Source organism: Miscanthus floridulus, chromosome 12 (genome assembly GCF_019320115.1).
Source record: "Miscanthus floridulus cultivar M001 chromosome 12, ASM1932011v1, whole genome shotgun sequence".
In the NCBI taxonomy this organism is placed as follows: Eukaryota; Viridiplantae; Streptophyta; class Magnoliopsida; order Poales; family Poaceae; genus Miscanthus; species Miscanthus floridulus.
Window position 1 is genome coordinate 75,240,340 of NC_089591.1, and position 16,962 is coordinate 75,257,301.

Sequence of the window (16,962 nt, forward strand, 5' to 3'; positions counted from 1 at the left end):
TTGAGGTCGACAGCAGCAGCAGGTGAGCGGTGACAGTAGCTTGCACGTCTTGGCTGGTTTGTTCTCTGAATTCTCAGTTTGGTTCAAAGCAACTCAGCTTGGATTCATGTTGTTCAATACTGTCTGTGGACAATCACTGTGTTCTTTCTGAAACTTCAGTTCAGTTTTAACTGTCACACAAGTTCTCTTGTCCACTGATTTTGAAACTGTAGCATGTTCAGTTTTCTTGTCTGAACTGTTGCTCGAGTTTTCTAGTCATGCGTCGTGTTTAGTTCAGAGCAACAGCAGCCTACTATTGTCAGATCAACAACGGTTTGTTCTGCTCAACTGGATTAGCTAGTATTTTGTTGTGATCTGAATTCTTGGACAGCTTTGTGTTCTTTTATGACTGTGTTTGTGCTTCCATTATCATCTGTTCAGTGTAACTTCAGACGACAACATTGGTTCGAAGCAACCCAGCTTGGATTCACTCTGTTCAATACTGTCTGTGGAAAATCACTGTGTTCGTTCTGAAAATGCAGTTCAGTTTGAACTGTCACTCAAGTTCTCTTGTCCACTGATTTTGACTGTAGCATGTTCAGTTTTCTTGTCTGAACTGTTGCTCGAATTTTCTAGTCATGCGTCATGTTTAGTTCTGAGCAGTAGCAGCCTACTATTGTCAGATCAACAACAGTTTGTTCTGCTCAACTGAAGTAGCTAGTATTTTGTTGTGATCTGAATTCTTGGATAGCTTTGTGTTCTTTTGCGACTGTGTTTGTGCTTCGATTATCATCTGTCCAGTGTAACTTCAGACTGACAACAGCAGCGGCTCGTGTCCATCTCCTCTTCCTCAGGTAAGCAGCAACATTATCAGTTGTCACATAAGTGATGGGACTAATCTACAAAAGGTTTCATGTACTGTTAACTAGAGTAGTACCCATTGCATTATCCACTGTGTACTGATGAGAATTCTTGAATGGAATATGGCAACTCATGGGAAATTTTTGTCATCCAAAACGGTAGATCTATATAATTGTCCCTGGTTTCCTACTGCTGTGGGCAAGAGAGAGTAATTGTTTCCTACTGGCCTGCTGAATTAATCAGGTTAACATTGATCTGGATAATCCAACAACTTTGATGGTTTTCTTCAAAAACAACTTTGATGGTACATTGCAAGTAGTAAGCGAGCACCAATGTCGTCATATATATATAGATCGCAGTATACCACGAAATCTCTGCAACAAACCTCATCAGTCATCACTAGGGGCGACTGGAATGACAAAACTTTTGTGCCTTACTGCCCTGATCTTCCCCATTATCCTTTGCCTCACAATATCCGCCGCCGGCAGCGCGTCTGACACACTCGACAGCAGCAGCAACATCACCTCTCGGCCGGCGGGTCCTTCACCCTTGGTTTCTTCTCCCCGACCGGGGTGCCAACCAAGAGATACCTCGGGATCTGGTTCACCGCGTCGCCGGAGGCCATCTGTTGGGTGGCCAACCGTGAAACGTTCCTCAGCAACACCTCAGGAGTTGGAGTACTGGTCATCGGCAGCACCGGGAGCCTTCGCCTTCTCGACGGTTCTGGCCGAACAGCATGGTCTGCCAACACGACGAGTTCTTCTGCTCCTGTCGTGGCGCAGGCGCGGCTGCTTGAGTCTGGCAACCTAGTGGTGCAAGACCAGAGCGGCGGCAACGTGCTTTGGCAGTCATTCGACCACCCGTCGAACACCTTGCTCGCCGGCATGAGATTCGGTAAGGACCCGCAGACTGGCGCCGAGTGGTTCCTCACGTCGTGGCGTGCGTCGAACGACCCGACGCCGGGGGGCTACCGTCGCGTGCTGGACACCAGGGGCCTCCTGGACTCCGTCTCGTGGAAAGGCAACGCCAAGAAGTACCGAACGGGCCCCTGGAACGGGCTGTGGTTCAGTGGCATCCCGGAGACGGCGTCGTACAAGGAGATGTACTCCGCCCAGGTCGTCGTCCGGCCCGACGAGATTGCATACATCTTCAACGCCGCGGCCGGCGCGCCCTTCTGCCGCCTTGTACTGAATGAGGTCGGCGTGGTGCAGCAGCTGGGGTGGGACCCGGTCAGCCGGGTGTGGAACGTCTTCACGCAGGCGCCGAGGGACGTCTGCGACGACTACGCCAAGTGCGGCGCGTTCGGCCTGTGCAACGTGAACACGGCGTCCACGCTGTTCTGCGGCTGCGTCGTGGGGTTCAGCCCCGTGAACCCTTCGCAGTGGTCCATGAGGGAGACCCGTGGCGGATGCCGGAGGAACGTGCCGCTGGAGTGTGGCAACAGGACGACGACGGACGGGTTCAAGACGGTGCCGGCGGTGAAGCTCCCCGACACGTACAACGCTACGGTGGACATGGGCGCGACGCTGGAGCAGTGCAGGGCGAGGTGTCTCGCCAACTGCTCGTGCGTGGCCTATGCCGCCGCCGACATCCGAGGAGGCGGTGATGGCACTGGCTGCGTCATGTGGAAGGATAACATTGTTGATGTCCGGTACGTAGACAAGGGGCAGGATCTCTACCTGAGGTTGGCCAAGTCTGAATTAGGTAAGCACAGCTACATCTCCCAGAGCCCCAGTGTGAACCATGAGCAAGTTTCATCATCCATATATTCCCATGGTGCAACATGCATGCTTCTGCAGTTGAGAAGAAGAAGAGGAATGTGGTACTAATAATCTTGCCACCAGTTACGGCATGTCTGCTTGCGCTCATGGGGATGTTCCTTGTTTGGATATGGCGCAAGCGCAAGCTTAGAGGTAAAACCAGAGTCACTTCACTACTCGGAAGTCAATGATGATTCGTACTGAACAACAACATTAAAATTTCTGTTAGGCAAACGTCGAAACATGGATATACAGAAGAAGATGATGGCAGCGCACTTGGATGAGACAAATACACTTGGTGATGAAAATCTCGACCTTCCAGTTTTTTAGCTTTGGAGATATTGTTCTCTGCAACAAATAATTTTGCTGAAGACAATCTGCTCGGACAAGGAGGCTTCGGGAAAGTTTATAAGGTAATAAAAATAAATCTTTTAAACCATGACAGCCAGCATGGAAATTATAAGATTGCTTGTTCAATTTAATGATGGTGAATCATGCAGGGTATTCTGGGCGAAAACACAGAGGTTGCAATCAAAAGGCTCAGTCAGGGCTCTGGACAAGGCATAGAGGAATTTAGAAATGAAGTAGTTCTAATTGCCAAATTGCAGCACAGAAACCTTGTTAGGCTCCTTGGTTGCTGCATTCATGGAGATGAGAAGTTGCTAATTTACGAATATTTACCAAACAAAAGCTTGGATTGCTTCATTTTCGGTATGTATAAACTAGTTGTATTTTATACAGAGGAAAAGAAGAAGGTAGTCATAGTTACTACTCTAATTTGCTTGCTTACTTTACTTATAATACCGTATATAGATGCTGCAAGGAAAAAAGTTCTTGATTGGCCAACAAGGTTCAGGATAATCAAAGGAATATCAAGGGGAGTTCTTTATCTGCACGAGGATTCAAGATTGACAATTGTGCACCGAGATCTCAAAACAAGCAACATATTGTTGGATGCAGATATGAACCCTAAGATATCAGATTTTGGCTATGGCAAGAATCTTTGGAGGGAACCAACGAGAAGCAAATACTAACACAGTTAGTTGGGACATAGTAAGTAATCATCCATGCCTCTATGTTTTCTCATTTTCCTATACCTATCCAATTTTTTTACATACATACTGCTAATTATATTTAAGCAGTGGTTACATGTCTCCTGAATATGCAATGGATGGAGCTTTTTCTGTCATGTCTGATACATATAGCCTTGGTGTTATACTGTTGGAGATCATAAGTGGTCTGAAGATCACTTCGACTCACTCCACGAGCTTTCGTAACCTATTAGCTTATGTAAGTATAATGGCATTCTTCAAATTTTACAAATTCAAACAAAACATGCCGATATTCTATGATTTTTTCTTGAATTGGTCCAGGCATGGAGCTTATGGAATGATGGCAAGGCAATGGATTTGGTGGACTCATCCCTTGTCGAGAGTTGTTTACCGAATGAAGCTTTGAGGTGCATCCACATAGGACTCTTGTGTGTGCAAGACAATCCAAATAGTAGGCCACTTATGTCAACGGTTGTGTTCATGTTGGAGAATGAAAGCACATTACTTTCAACCCCAAAACAGCCCCTATACATCTCACAATGGTATTTAGAAGCCCAAGGAACAGGAGAAAATACAAACAGTTCCATGATGGATAGCATAAGTGTCTCAGTGTTGGAAGGACGGTAATGGTAAGTGATTAGGTTACATCTATTTCATTGGAGTCAATTGCATCGTTGTGATGACAAGAAAGAATGTATCAACTTTGCTTGCCGCACATTGGAGTCCGCAGCAATGGCCTTGTTCGCCTTACATGGGTGGCCTTATATCTTTTGGCGGCTTACAAACTAAGTTTTATTTGGCGTGTGACACTCTTTCATTTTAAGCTTTTGTGTCCTGTAATATTTTTGGCCTGATTCCCCAATTGTGGGGATGAAGCAGGATGTTCTTCCATTATCTAAAAAAATAGTATATTGGGACAAGAGATGGAGCACAACTAGTACTAGGTTACTCCCTTCGTCTCCAAATAAATCAATTTCTAGAGTTATCCTAAGTCAAATTGTTTTAGTTTGTTCAAATTTATAGGAAAGAACACTAAGATTTATGGTACAAATTAATATAATTGTAAGATTATTTTAAATATATTTTCATAATGTGTTCATTTGGTGTCATAAATATTATTGTATTTTTCTATAAGTTTAGACAAATTTGAAAAAAAAAATGACTTCAGACACTTTAAGAATTGATTTATTTAGGGACTGAAGGAGTATATATTTTTAGAACAGTCATTACATGGTTTTAGGACACCTTAGCTCGTTATTGTATGGAATAATGGAAATGGCACAAGACGACGCCTTGTGAAACTGTTGTGTGCCACCGCCGGGTCTCCGACGCTGGCCCCTTGGTCTCTCGCTCTGGGCCGCTGGGCTAGGCCGAAAACACTCGAAGAGGGTCCAATAAGTCCAACAGACTCGTCTCTTCTTCTTCTTTTTCCTTCTCGAATACGCAGAACGACAAATCTTGCTGGCGCCGGCGCACGCGGCACGCCTACTGCTCAGCTTCATGCAATCGTGCTTGATCGTGTAAAGGGTCTGTGCTTGGAAGCTGGCTCCCTGCACCTGCGGACCAGCCCGGCATGCTCCTCATCTAAAAATAGCGAACGTAATTTTCTTCCTCCTTGCCTAGTCGCTCGCTGTGCCACGATGTACGCACCGTCCACCGAGCCCCGCTCCTCTCCACATTGCTCCCCGACGCCGTACTCTATCTCCACCACATCCGCGCGTCGGCGGCCGCCTTCCTCCCTCTGCACCGCGCTCACCAAGCGCTTCATGGCCGCAGGCGCCGGCCGCCACGTGTGCCCAAGCTGCCAAGAGAGGGACCGTCGCTAGCCAGGTGTAGGCGCAGCTAGACACTGCCAGGTCGCGCCACCATCCTCAGTCGTCGGCTGGCCAGAACCAACTGTTCCCCAGTCTTCTTTGCGTTGTCCGAAAGAAGAAGGGCGAACAACGCATGTTTTGATAGTATGTTTCAAGTGTTTCAGATGTTCCATAGGTACGTTGCAAGTGTTTCGTATGGATGTTGCATATTTGCAATGGTTGTACATGTATGTTGCAAGCTTTTTGTTTCTAATGTTTCTTCTGTTTCTTCAGACGCGTGTTGCAAGTGTGTTTATCAAGATGTTGCATATGTTTCACACATATGTTGCAATCTGGATGTTGCATGTGTTTTGCAATAGTTTTCAAGTGTTTTCCAGGTGTTTTTACAAGTGTTTCAGACGCATATTTCAAGTGTTTCATCTGCCTTCAGACATATGTTTCAAATGCTGCATCTGGATGTTTCAAAAGTAAATCAGGTGTTGCACATGTTGCAACGGGACCCACCTGCAGCAGCTGCTGGGCGCGCTGCCGAGCGGGCGCAGACGGCAGAGGGGGCACGAGCGGTCCCCACGTGACGTTCGGGCGGCGCGGGCCCTGCGTAGGCACGCAAAACGCAGGCACAGCGGGGCGTGCAGGCGCGGGGGCAGAGCGCAGGTGTGCACGGGAAATGAAGTTTAAACGCGGGCATCCGTCTAGACGTCCGGGCGTTAGTGCTTTCGATATCTTATACCCTTCCTTTCTCAACTATTGGAGGCATCTGATGAGCAAAACCTAGATATAAAATCACTCCTCCAAATCGTCGACTCCCTCTCCCGCTCACTCCCTTCGGAGAGGTCGTCACCGTTGACCGATACCCCGACTCTTTTCTCTCTCTCGTGATGATGCAGGGCACGAGGATGGCAGCGACGTCTCCGACGACGCTCCTTGTAGAAAGGTGTGGTGCCCGGACCGGCACGGACACGGTAGGCCACCATGTCCATAGTGTTGGCACGGCATGGATAAGAGGTCATAGTGTTGTGCCTGGACGAGATAACCGGTACGGCGGTATTGCACGATACAACACAGATAAGACGTTGTGCCTAATACAGTAATGCCGTACAACATAGTGCCGGTGTCAATGCTATTGCCGTGCCGCTCATTTGCCCATTTAATAAATTAGGCTATAAAGAATCCAACTAATCGCGGGAGGAGGATGGATCCCTATCGGGGATCGGCGACCTGGGCGCACAGCTGAGCTCACGGCTTGACTCGCGCGGTGCCCTATATGCGACGGTGCCGCAGCAGGCTTTCACTGCGACAGCGTCCCAATGACTGCCACGTGTCGATGTTGAATTGCCCATGGTTCAAATCCCGTCGCATGAGGAGAGAGGGAGTCCTGACTCCTGTTTGTTCGGTTACCCACGCTCGGTTGGGTTTTCGGCCGCTGGTTTAGGTGAAGACTAGAAAAACCGGCGCCTCAGCCTGTGTAGGCTAGGATAAAGTTTTTTTTTTCCTTTATTTGTATAGCTTACATAGTAGGTTTTTTGCCCTGTATGTATGCCACCAGATAATATCTGTTATCTTGAAAGTATTTGACTATATAAATTTATATCTTTGAGGAACCAGCTTGCGTAAATTCATAGTAGCTGAAATCAATATTGCACCTGGTAAATTTAGAGGATCTATAATCTCACATTAGGTCTTAAATCTGATCAAATAGAAGAAATGGTCAAACTTAATTGGAACGAAAGAAGATATGAATAAATGAGACCAAACTTTATAGATCCATCATAACCCTTAAAGAGCGCAAGTGGATTCTCATTTTAGAGGATGGACAAAATTATCATGTGCATGAACGATGGTGTTCCTGGAAGGGGAGTCATTAGTAATTAGTTGCATCTTCATCACGTTGAAGTTACTATTGACTCAACTCCTGCAGACAATGCTGGAACTGTCATGTTTTTGAATCTCTGTTCAAACATGTCGTGCTGCCTACAAAACTAAGTCCATTATCATTAGATATGATATTATGCAAGACAAATTGATATTAACACTTTAACAGCAGATGTACCTGCCATTTGCAAATCAAGATAACCAAAATACACACCAGTTGCACCTGTCCAAATGAGTCAAAATTTCTACACCTAACGCTGCTTCATTTCAAGTCATTCAGATATTAATATATGGATGTAACCAAGTCCCATCAGGCTATACTTTCTGAGTCATAATATATACGGATGTAACCAAGTCCCATCAGGCTATACTTTTTGAATCGCTAGGCACTAAACAGGGATGCAAACAGGTTTGTCCACGAACCCACATATAGGTTTAATTTTGTTGGTCTTTTAGATTACTATAGGGATAACAAAAGTTCAACCTGATGAGCAAAATGCACAAAATTATAGTGCTCGATGAGATCAAAACTTTGTAGTTTAAACCTTTTGAATTAAAATCATTTATGAACTGAAATATTCAAGATAAGATCCATAGAAGTTAATAAAAAAGGATAGTGTCCTACACTTAGTTATAAGTGACTATGTGGTAACACCAACGTACAGCTGTTGATCTCATACCTTCTACTCATTCTACTCTTTTGCACTGCTATCATCATCTGTGACCACGTTCGTTTCCGCTTGTGACCATCTTCTCGTGAAGAAAAAAGTCGTCGGATGTGTGGTTGTTTCTCGCGATCTTTTCACACATGTACATTGGGAATTGATGGACCAGTTGCATGCAAGATACCAAAAGATGATATGACTTGTATGGTTTCGTCATGATCTCCCACCTCTGGGGTTCCATTACCAGCCGCAGCAGCCCTCTCCACCGTCGGTTGTTGGCTCATGGGATCCATAGTCTCTGGCCAATGCATTTAGCACCGCCTCTGTAACGCCACCTCCTACACCGTCTGAGTGGTATGAAGAATCCGACATTGGCTCCCACATGGCTACAAACCCTAGCATACTTTCTTCTACCCAAGCCTCGCTCATCTTGCGGCATTGAAGAGGATTCTATGTTATCTTCGTGGTACGTTGCTACATGGTCTCTTCCTATCTCGCACTACTCCAGTTGAGCTTGTAATATATTCTGATGCAGAATGTACCGGTTGTCCTGATACCCATAAATCCACCTTGGGTTATGGTGTGTTTCTAGGCGACTACCTAATCTCCTGGTCCTCCAAACGATATCACACTATTTCGAGATCTAGTGCTGATGCTAAGTACCGTGCAGTGGCCAATGGAGTAGTTGAGGCCTTTTGGTTTGCTAATTTGCTTCTAGAATTGCACAGGTCATTGTGTCGAGCAGTCCTTGTCTATTGTGACAACATCGGTGCAATATATTTCTTCAGCAATCTTGTTCAGCATCAACGGACCAAGCATGTTGAGATCGACCGCCATTTTGTTCGAGAACGTGTCGCCCTTGGTGAAGTTCAGGTTCTCCATGCCGTGGCCACCTCTCAATATGCAGACATCTTCAAAGGATTCTCATCGACTGTGTTCTTGGATTTTCAATCCAGCCGAAGTGAGTTTGAGATTTCTTTGTACATATTGTCACTATGAGTAAGCTTCTTCATATAACCAGCCTGGTCTTTGCAACATGCGACGATCAGACTGTGTGGGAGTGTTGAACATATGTGTAGCCTGGCCTATATATAAGTACCCCTAAACCATACGGTTAATACAATCAGTTATTCCCAAACTTGCATCAAAAAAATCTAACGGTGCATATTCTTCTCTTTTTTCTGTTATAATCTTGTAATTTGTAGATCTCTCGGTGAACTCTCTCTCCTTTTGCTTTTGCAACTGTGTTTTTCATTGACTTTTATTTAGCTATTTTTCTTTCCAACCCGTATATATATAAATCAAATTGCTATTCTTGTCCATTCAATATTTCAAAATTACTGTTTTTTTTTCAAAATTACTGTCATGTAGTGAGACACGGCATACATAATACGGAGTAGTTAGGTATAAGAGTCGTATTTTCAGTATCTAATTAAAAAAAATAAGAGTCGTGTTTTCCTTGTCTTCATTGAGATATTTTTCATTATTAAATTCCGTCATGGCCGTCACCGTCTCTAGCTTCCGTCACGGCCGGACACTGCTGTGGCCACGAAGAACACGTCAATACTCATGGCTATCCTCGTTGCCACGGTCCCGCGGAAGACATCTGCCATTAACACCACGGAAGATTTCTGCCATCTTCTACGGTCGGAAGCTAAGGTACGTGCTTGTTTCCCTTTCACGATAATTTGGCTAATTTTTAGTGCAATAGATTTACACTTCTTCTATATTTTAGGTGTCTGAATTTTAAGATAAATTTAGACAACGCTCTTGTACTATCAAATAATACATGTAAATTGTCACTTTTGTGATTTATTATTTATCTTTGTGTCATAACATAACGAATTTTTATCCTTATCTGATTATAGAAATAATTATAAATTATCAATTTGTCTTTGTACCAACACATATCAGATTTTTCACGTTTGTGGTTTGTTTAACGAGTTCTTTTATTCTCATAACCAAAAAATTGCAAATTGTGTCTAAAAAATTGCAACGAACTAAAACTGTAATTTTAGTATAAAATATATGTAATAACCGTCGTGTAAAAGAATACTAAAAATCAGAAGCCTGAAATTTAGCAAATCCATAGATTTATGATTAATTTTACATCCAGTTAATTTCCTCCACTTGGACATCGATCACTTCTTTTTTTATGTTGAAACGCACGAGCATACTCTTAATAGTAACAATAATAGAGTGTGAGTGGGAAGCCGGGAAGGCGCATCGGTGGGCTAGTGCAACTCAAGATCCGTGTGATTGGTGCCTATGCATAAGTGGAAAAGACTTTAGCAGCAGCATCACTGTCTGGGCTGCTTTGGCTAGCTTGTGGTCCACTGTGTGAATTTTAACAGGGTCAGCACAGTACAGGACGTCCTGTATTGCCTATTTGCCTAGCACAATGCAAGACCTTTTGGTGTTTCGCTCGTTCGAAATTCTAACAAGGTAGCTGATCATTTCCGGTCTTGTTTGGATGCGCATGTATTTATCATAATTCATATATGTTGAAGTAGATTTGAGTGAAATTGAACTAAATTACATTTCATTTCACTCCAACGCATATGGATTGGGTGGATACACAAGCATCCAAATAAAGCCTCACATGGGAGCGGTGCTGCAAGGGTAGGAGAGAGACTCTCCAATCTATACTACTGATTTGATTGTTTTTAGGCTTCTATATGAGCTCAATCGCCTAGTGTTTTAGGAATCACTGTTGGTCTATTAATGGTCTGGGACTTGCCTTAGGTAGGCGCGAGTCAGTTAGTGGCGGCTCTGAGACCTCCTCTTGCACGAGAATCTTCTCCTCGTACTCCTCGATGATCTCCTCAAACTCGTGATCGCTGGTGGTCACGATCTCCGCCGACTCGTTCTCTATATGCATGCGATGACGATGATGCAACAACTTAGTATTTAGGCAACAACAACTCTTAATATAAGAATACACATGTTAAGCTACTAAGCTAGCTCTAATGACTAAGATAATAAGCTAACTATCATCTTCATTAAGCAAAGTGTTGTGTTCAACTAACAAGCACCTAGTTTCACAATTCAATGGTATGCCTTTATTTCTATTAAAGATTTAATGTATATTTAAACAAAGAATATTTAACTCCCCTAATGTTTAGTCTAGTCTAAGGCCACAAAAATTACAGTGAGCACATAATAATACAATGAAGCTACGGTAAAAAATTTCAGGATTAAAGCTATCACCAATTTACCATAAAAATTTCTACATTAACTATCCTAATAATATTAAACGCTTTTAAACGATTTAATAGCTCTTAGTATCAACATAGATATGCATGATCTATCTATACTACCAAATAGATCACAATTTTAGGAACCTAACAAAATTTGTTTCGTAATTTTTTTGACACCTAAATGAATTTATATCAATTATACAAATCTAGCTCAGAAATTGAAATGGAAAAACTATTACAAATTCCTAAGAAAAAGAAAAAGCGGATTCAACCGTACAGCCCACCTACGCGCGGCCCGCGTGAGACGGCCCACGGCGGGGTAGCCCGCGTGAGCTAGTGCTTTTGCAGAAGAGCCCTTGGACTTCTCCTGAACTACACCTAAGTCCTAACACTATTTCTTCCTCTCTCTGACGGATTCATTTAACCTCCTGAGTTTTTCCTAATTTCCCCGCACACCCCCCCGGGCAACTCTGTGCACGGCGGCGCAGCGAGCAGCGGCACAGGGTGGCTACGCCAGCTACCTGGGACCTACGTGGACCCATCAAGCGGGTCGATCGCCATCCCCAACCTAAACTACTGTGCTAGGTGGCGGTGAGGGGTGGTAGGGCTCACTAGTGAGGGCTGCAACGACGCGTGGCCATCCACGACGGCGGCGCGACCATTCTGGTGAACTAGGTGAAAGGTCCTTGTTTGGTTTTGGTAATTGAGTGACAACCTAGGTGGACTAATTGTGTTTATGTGAGATACACAGGTGATTAGTCCACAGGTACATGTGTGTGAGCAACATATGTCATGGAGGTGAAAATGTCTTGGACATGTTGCAAAGCTCACACATGTGATGATGAAGGAGCTTAAATGCACATGAGACATGACATTGAGTCATGTGATCAAGGTGGAGAAGATCAAGACAAGACTTGGCTTGATGGACCGGTTGCAAGCGTGAAGGGCAAGTCGAAGGCTTTGGAGTGATGGACCACGTGGCGGTGAAGCTTGAGCGCGCCGATGGATAATGGCAACGGTGAAGAGCAAGTAGAGTCAAGATCGATGAACCAATATGATCATGTGATGATATGAAGTGGATCATATCATTATTGATCGTGTTGGTGCATGTGTTGCATCGATATTGAAGGAGATGGAATGGAATGCGCAAGGCAAAGGTATAACCTAGGGCATTTCATTTCACCGGTCATAGGTGTGTAGAGAAGTTTATGACCGGGTTTAGGATAGATGACTGTACTATCAAGAGGGGCAAACTTGTTTGCATATCGGTCATCTAGTGCCACTCGAGTGATCTAACTTTGCATTGTCGCTAGGATCGAGTGACGTGGCAAGTTGAGTGGCTAACATCCTTTGGGAAATGATTGTGAAAATGCTAACACACATACACATGGTGGTGGGCGCTTTCGGGAAAATGGAATGCCTATTTTCTATTGCGTCGGATGTAAATTCTTGTGGTTGGCTCATTGGAGCAAGGGTGAAGAAGATAGAAGTGAAAACGTGTTGGTCGCGAAGACGCTGGCGTCGGTCAACTGACCGGACGCTGGGTCTGAGAGCACCGGACGCTGGCAGGCTGCGTCTGGTCAGACTGACGTAAGGTGACACAGATGCTGGAGTGTGACCGGACGCTGGCTGCGTCCGATCAAGTGTGACCGGATGCGTCCGGTCGAGGTCGGTACCTTACTGGAAACGACCGGACGCTGGGGGTTCAGCGTCCGGTCAGTTGAAAGCTGCTGCGTCCGGTCAAGTCAAGTGACCGTTGGAATCAGGACACATGGTCGTCTACGGGCGACCGGACGCTGAGGTCCAGCGTCCGGTCAACACGACCGGAGCGTCCGGTCGGCCCGACCGTTGCCCAGTGAAGGGGTAATGGCTAGTTTAGCCCTTGGGGCTATAAATAGAAGTGGTCTTCGGCCATGGCTGGTGCTGAGCACCTTGGGGGACTTTGTGTCCATGCTTGAGAGTGCTTAGGAGCCCTCCATCTCACACATACTTGATAGCGATCATCCGATTGTGTGAGTGAGCGATTCTAGTGCGATTGCATCGTGAGGTTGCATCGAGTGGCACTAGGTGATCGAGTTGCAAGCCGGTGGTGCTTGTTACTCTTAGAGGTTGCCACCTCCTAGACGGCTTGGTGGTGGTCTCCATCGAAGCGCGCAAGAAGCTTATGCGGCGCTCCGAAGAAGTGCTTGTGAGGGGCATTGTGCTCGCCCCGCGGGAGACGCGAAGAGAAACTCTAGTAAAGCGTGTCATTGAGCTACCCTCACTAAGGGGTAGGTTCTTGCGGCGCCCGACGTGTGGGCTTAGCGGGTGATGCTAATTAGCCGCCGAACCACCAAGTGAGCGGTCGACACAACGAGGACTAGCGTGTTGGCAAACACGTGAACCTCGGGAGAAAAATCATCGTGTCAACCTTGTTCTTCCCGTTGGTTTGTATCCCCATTACACAAGCTTGCAATTACTTTTATACATATTAAGCTTGTGTAGTTGCTCTTGTAATTAGATAGCTTGTGTAGCTTGCTAATTACCTTCTTGCTTGTGTAGCATAGAAGTAGCTCCCTTGCGTGGCTAATTTGGTTTTAGTAACCTTGTTAGTCACATTGCTTAGTTTGTGTAGCTAAGTGTTTGCGCTCTCTAATTAGTCATTGGTTGCCTTGTTATTGAGCATTGCTAGTGAGCTTAGTTAGCTTTGTGCTTTTGCTTACTAGCATGTGTAGGAGCTCACGTGTTAATTAAAGTACTAGTGGCATAGGTTTGTATGACCTTGCTCCTAGAATTGTTTAGGAGATCTTTAGCTAGCCCGGCACCTTAGTTGCATAATTAGTATCTTTGTAAGGTGCTAGTGAACATATATAGAGGGGTGTAGTCTTGGCTAGACCGATTGTTTTAATTCCGCATTTATATCGGTTAGCCGACGCGATTAAGTTTTAGAAAAGACTATTCACCCTCCCTCTAGTCCGCCATCTCGACCCTTCACTAGGGCAGCTATAGATCTAACTAGCTAGAGGGTGAGCATCAGGAGCTTACCGTGGACTCGACCAAAATGGCAGTTCGCGTAGAGGATGGCGGAGGAGGGCTGGACGCGTGCGACCGAGCCGTGCGGCGACGCACCGCGGCAGACACGGCCGCATCAACGGCGCTAGGGTAGCGGTAGCAGTTCGGCTGATGAGCGTAGGGTGAAGAGGGAGTCAAAGCAGAGCTAATGGTACAGCTGGACCGGCCTCTCATGGCTCCGTTAAGGAGTTGCCACCCGCGCCGGACGAGTGTGGCCTTAATGGCCCGGCGGTGGGGAAGTGGCCAAATTGAGGCTTGGTCGGGCTCAACTCAAGGCAGGATGGGGTCGGGCGGCTTGGTGGCTTAATGGCGAGGCCACGGATGAGTTGAATCGAGTTGAGGTGATCTCTCTCTGGTGGATTTCGTGGGCGCGACTCAGACGGCAGGGAAGAGGGTAGGTCCGAGCTCTGGCCGTCCTCGCCTTGGCGACAAGCGGCAGGCCGGACCCAAGACAGCACATGCACACGCACGTAGGTAGTTTGGGAGCGCGGCATGTGCGACCACAACGCCATTAAGCCGAGGAGACGGCGCAAGGCAGCAGGGAGCCAGCCCATGTGCGCGCGGCGATGAGGCGAGCAACAGCAACACAGCATAGTGCCACAGCGGCAGCAGCAGTAGCAGCAGCACCACATGGTAGCGGCCAGTGGCCCACAGCCAACCAGGAAGGCGGTCAGCGGTAGGCACGGCGGCCAGCAACGCGGCAGCGAGGTTGGGCAGCAGCGGCCAAGCTGCAGCCAGGCCGAGGACGGCCTCGGCCGGCCAACACGCGGCAGCACGCGTGCTCACGGGTGGCCAAACATGGCGACGTCGTGCTCTCGAGTGTGGTGACCATGCCCACCCGGCCAACCAGCCCGAGATGATGTTCGTGCATGGATTTTAAAGCGTTTGTCAAAACTAAATCGATTTGATTGAGGCTCGACCACCTAGACCATGCTAAAGAGGGTACATCAAATTACCATATGGAACAAAAACATAGCACTGACATTTAGCTAAATTTTCCAAAATTAATTCACCAACATAGCCTTGTCACACTGTTTTCAAACTTAAGGATTTTTCTGTCTTCAACTGGATTTGATTTCAAGTTCTATTTCTAAGCTATTAGAAATACTAGCTAGCAATATTATTTTCCTAAGACAAAAGTTGCATTGTCATCTACAAAGTTTGTACTTCAAACTTTATTTAAATGTCCCATACATGTTTTATAACATTTTTGCTTAATAAAAAATATTTTATAAGCCTACTCGATAACACACAAGCACTAGAACCTTTCGTAACTAAATCTTCGTTGGGCATTTTTAGTACAACCAAAATTCTATTTTCACTTTCCCACATGTTTTAACACATAAACATGATGCTCATGAGGTGGTTTAGTAGTTGGTTTAGAGCGTAACACCGATGGTGTTACACTTTTGAAACATCTAGATGAAAACACTAGCATCATACGTACGGAAACAACTGAAACACTTGGAACATTCGTCTCAAACACTTGCAAAAATATATGCAACATCCAGATAAAACACTTGCAAACATACGTATGGGAAAACAGATGAAACATTCAAAACATACACTTGAAACATACGTGTATAGCCATTGCAACATGTGCAATATCCCGATCTACTTTTGCAACATCAAAATAAAGCACTTGCAACATCCAGATGAAACATCTGAAACACTTGAAACATACACGCAATATGGGCTTTCAACGCAATGTCATCTTGTTGCTCGGACGAATGGAGGCTTGTCATTGTGGAGCTCGACAGTGGCGCTGAGGTTGACGGCGGCGCATGGAGCTTGACTGGACGGCTTCACACGAAGCTCACCCCATTGCCTGCTTGCTGGAGCATCTGTCGTAGAGGCTCACTGGCTCGGTGGAGGCGGCCGCGGCTCGTTAGATCGGTGGAGGCGGCCATAGGGAGCGGGCCAGCCGTGGCGAGCAGGCAACACGGTGGAGCGCGGCCACGACGAGCACGGCCGCGTGGTGGAGGCAGCCGTGCGCGACCGGGCAGTGCAGTGGAGGCGGGCAGGAGCAAGAGAGGACGCGGTGGAGAATTTTATTTTTTCGGCAGGGTGTGGACGAGAGGGAGCAAAGACGTGATAGCGAGTGGGGGAGACGCGTCCGTCCGCACGGACGCCCGTGTGGAATCATTATCGTTGTTTGTTTGAAATCGAGTGGGTATCGCATTCATTTTTTTTGTCTGCATGTGTCTTGTATAGCTGCTCTGTAGATAAACAGCAGAGCCGTTTTAAAAAGAAGTCGAAGCCCAAAAAAATGGCTCCTCTTCGAGTGTTCAGGCTCCCCCGGAGAAGTACATGTGGAGGAGTTGTACCAAATGGGCCATAAAAGTGTTGTCACCAGTCAGGCTTTTTTCAGGTATGCTCCTCTTGAAAAAAAAAAAAAACTACTCCCTCCATCTCATTCAAATTGTTGTTTTTGACTTTTAGGTTTCTTATTTGACCGTTCTTCTTATTTAAATTTTATATAAATAATAAAATAAATAAATTATTACTAAAGTATCTCTAATGATAAAATAAGTCATAACAAAATAAATAATATTTATATAAAAATTTTGAATAAGACGAAACGGTCAAACAAGAAGTCTAGACGTAAAAAACGACACTTTCAATTGGACGGATGGAGTAGTATTGAGCATCTTAGACCATACATCCTCTACCTTTGACATGACCAATGAAAACTGCCTGGTTTCAGA

At 45.7% G+C, this 16,962-nt stretch overlaps 1 pseudogene; it reads left to right on the forward strand.

Moving 5' to 3' along the window:
- The first annotated feature begins 1,070 nt into the window (after nucleotides 1-1,070).
- LOC136497627 (G-type lectin S-receptor-like serine/threonine-protein kinase At4g27290) lies at nucleotides 1,071-4,437 on the forward strand (annotated as a pseudogene).
- Nucleotides 4,438-16,962: the final 12,525 nt, after the last annotated feature.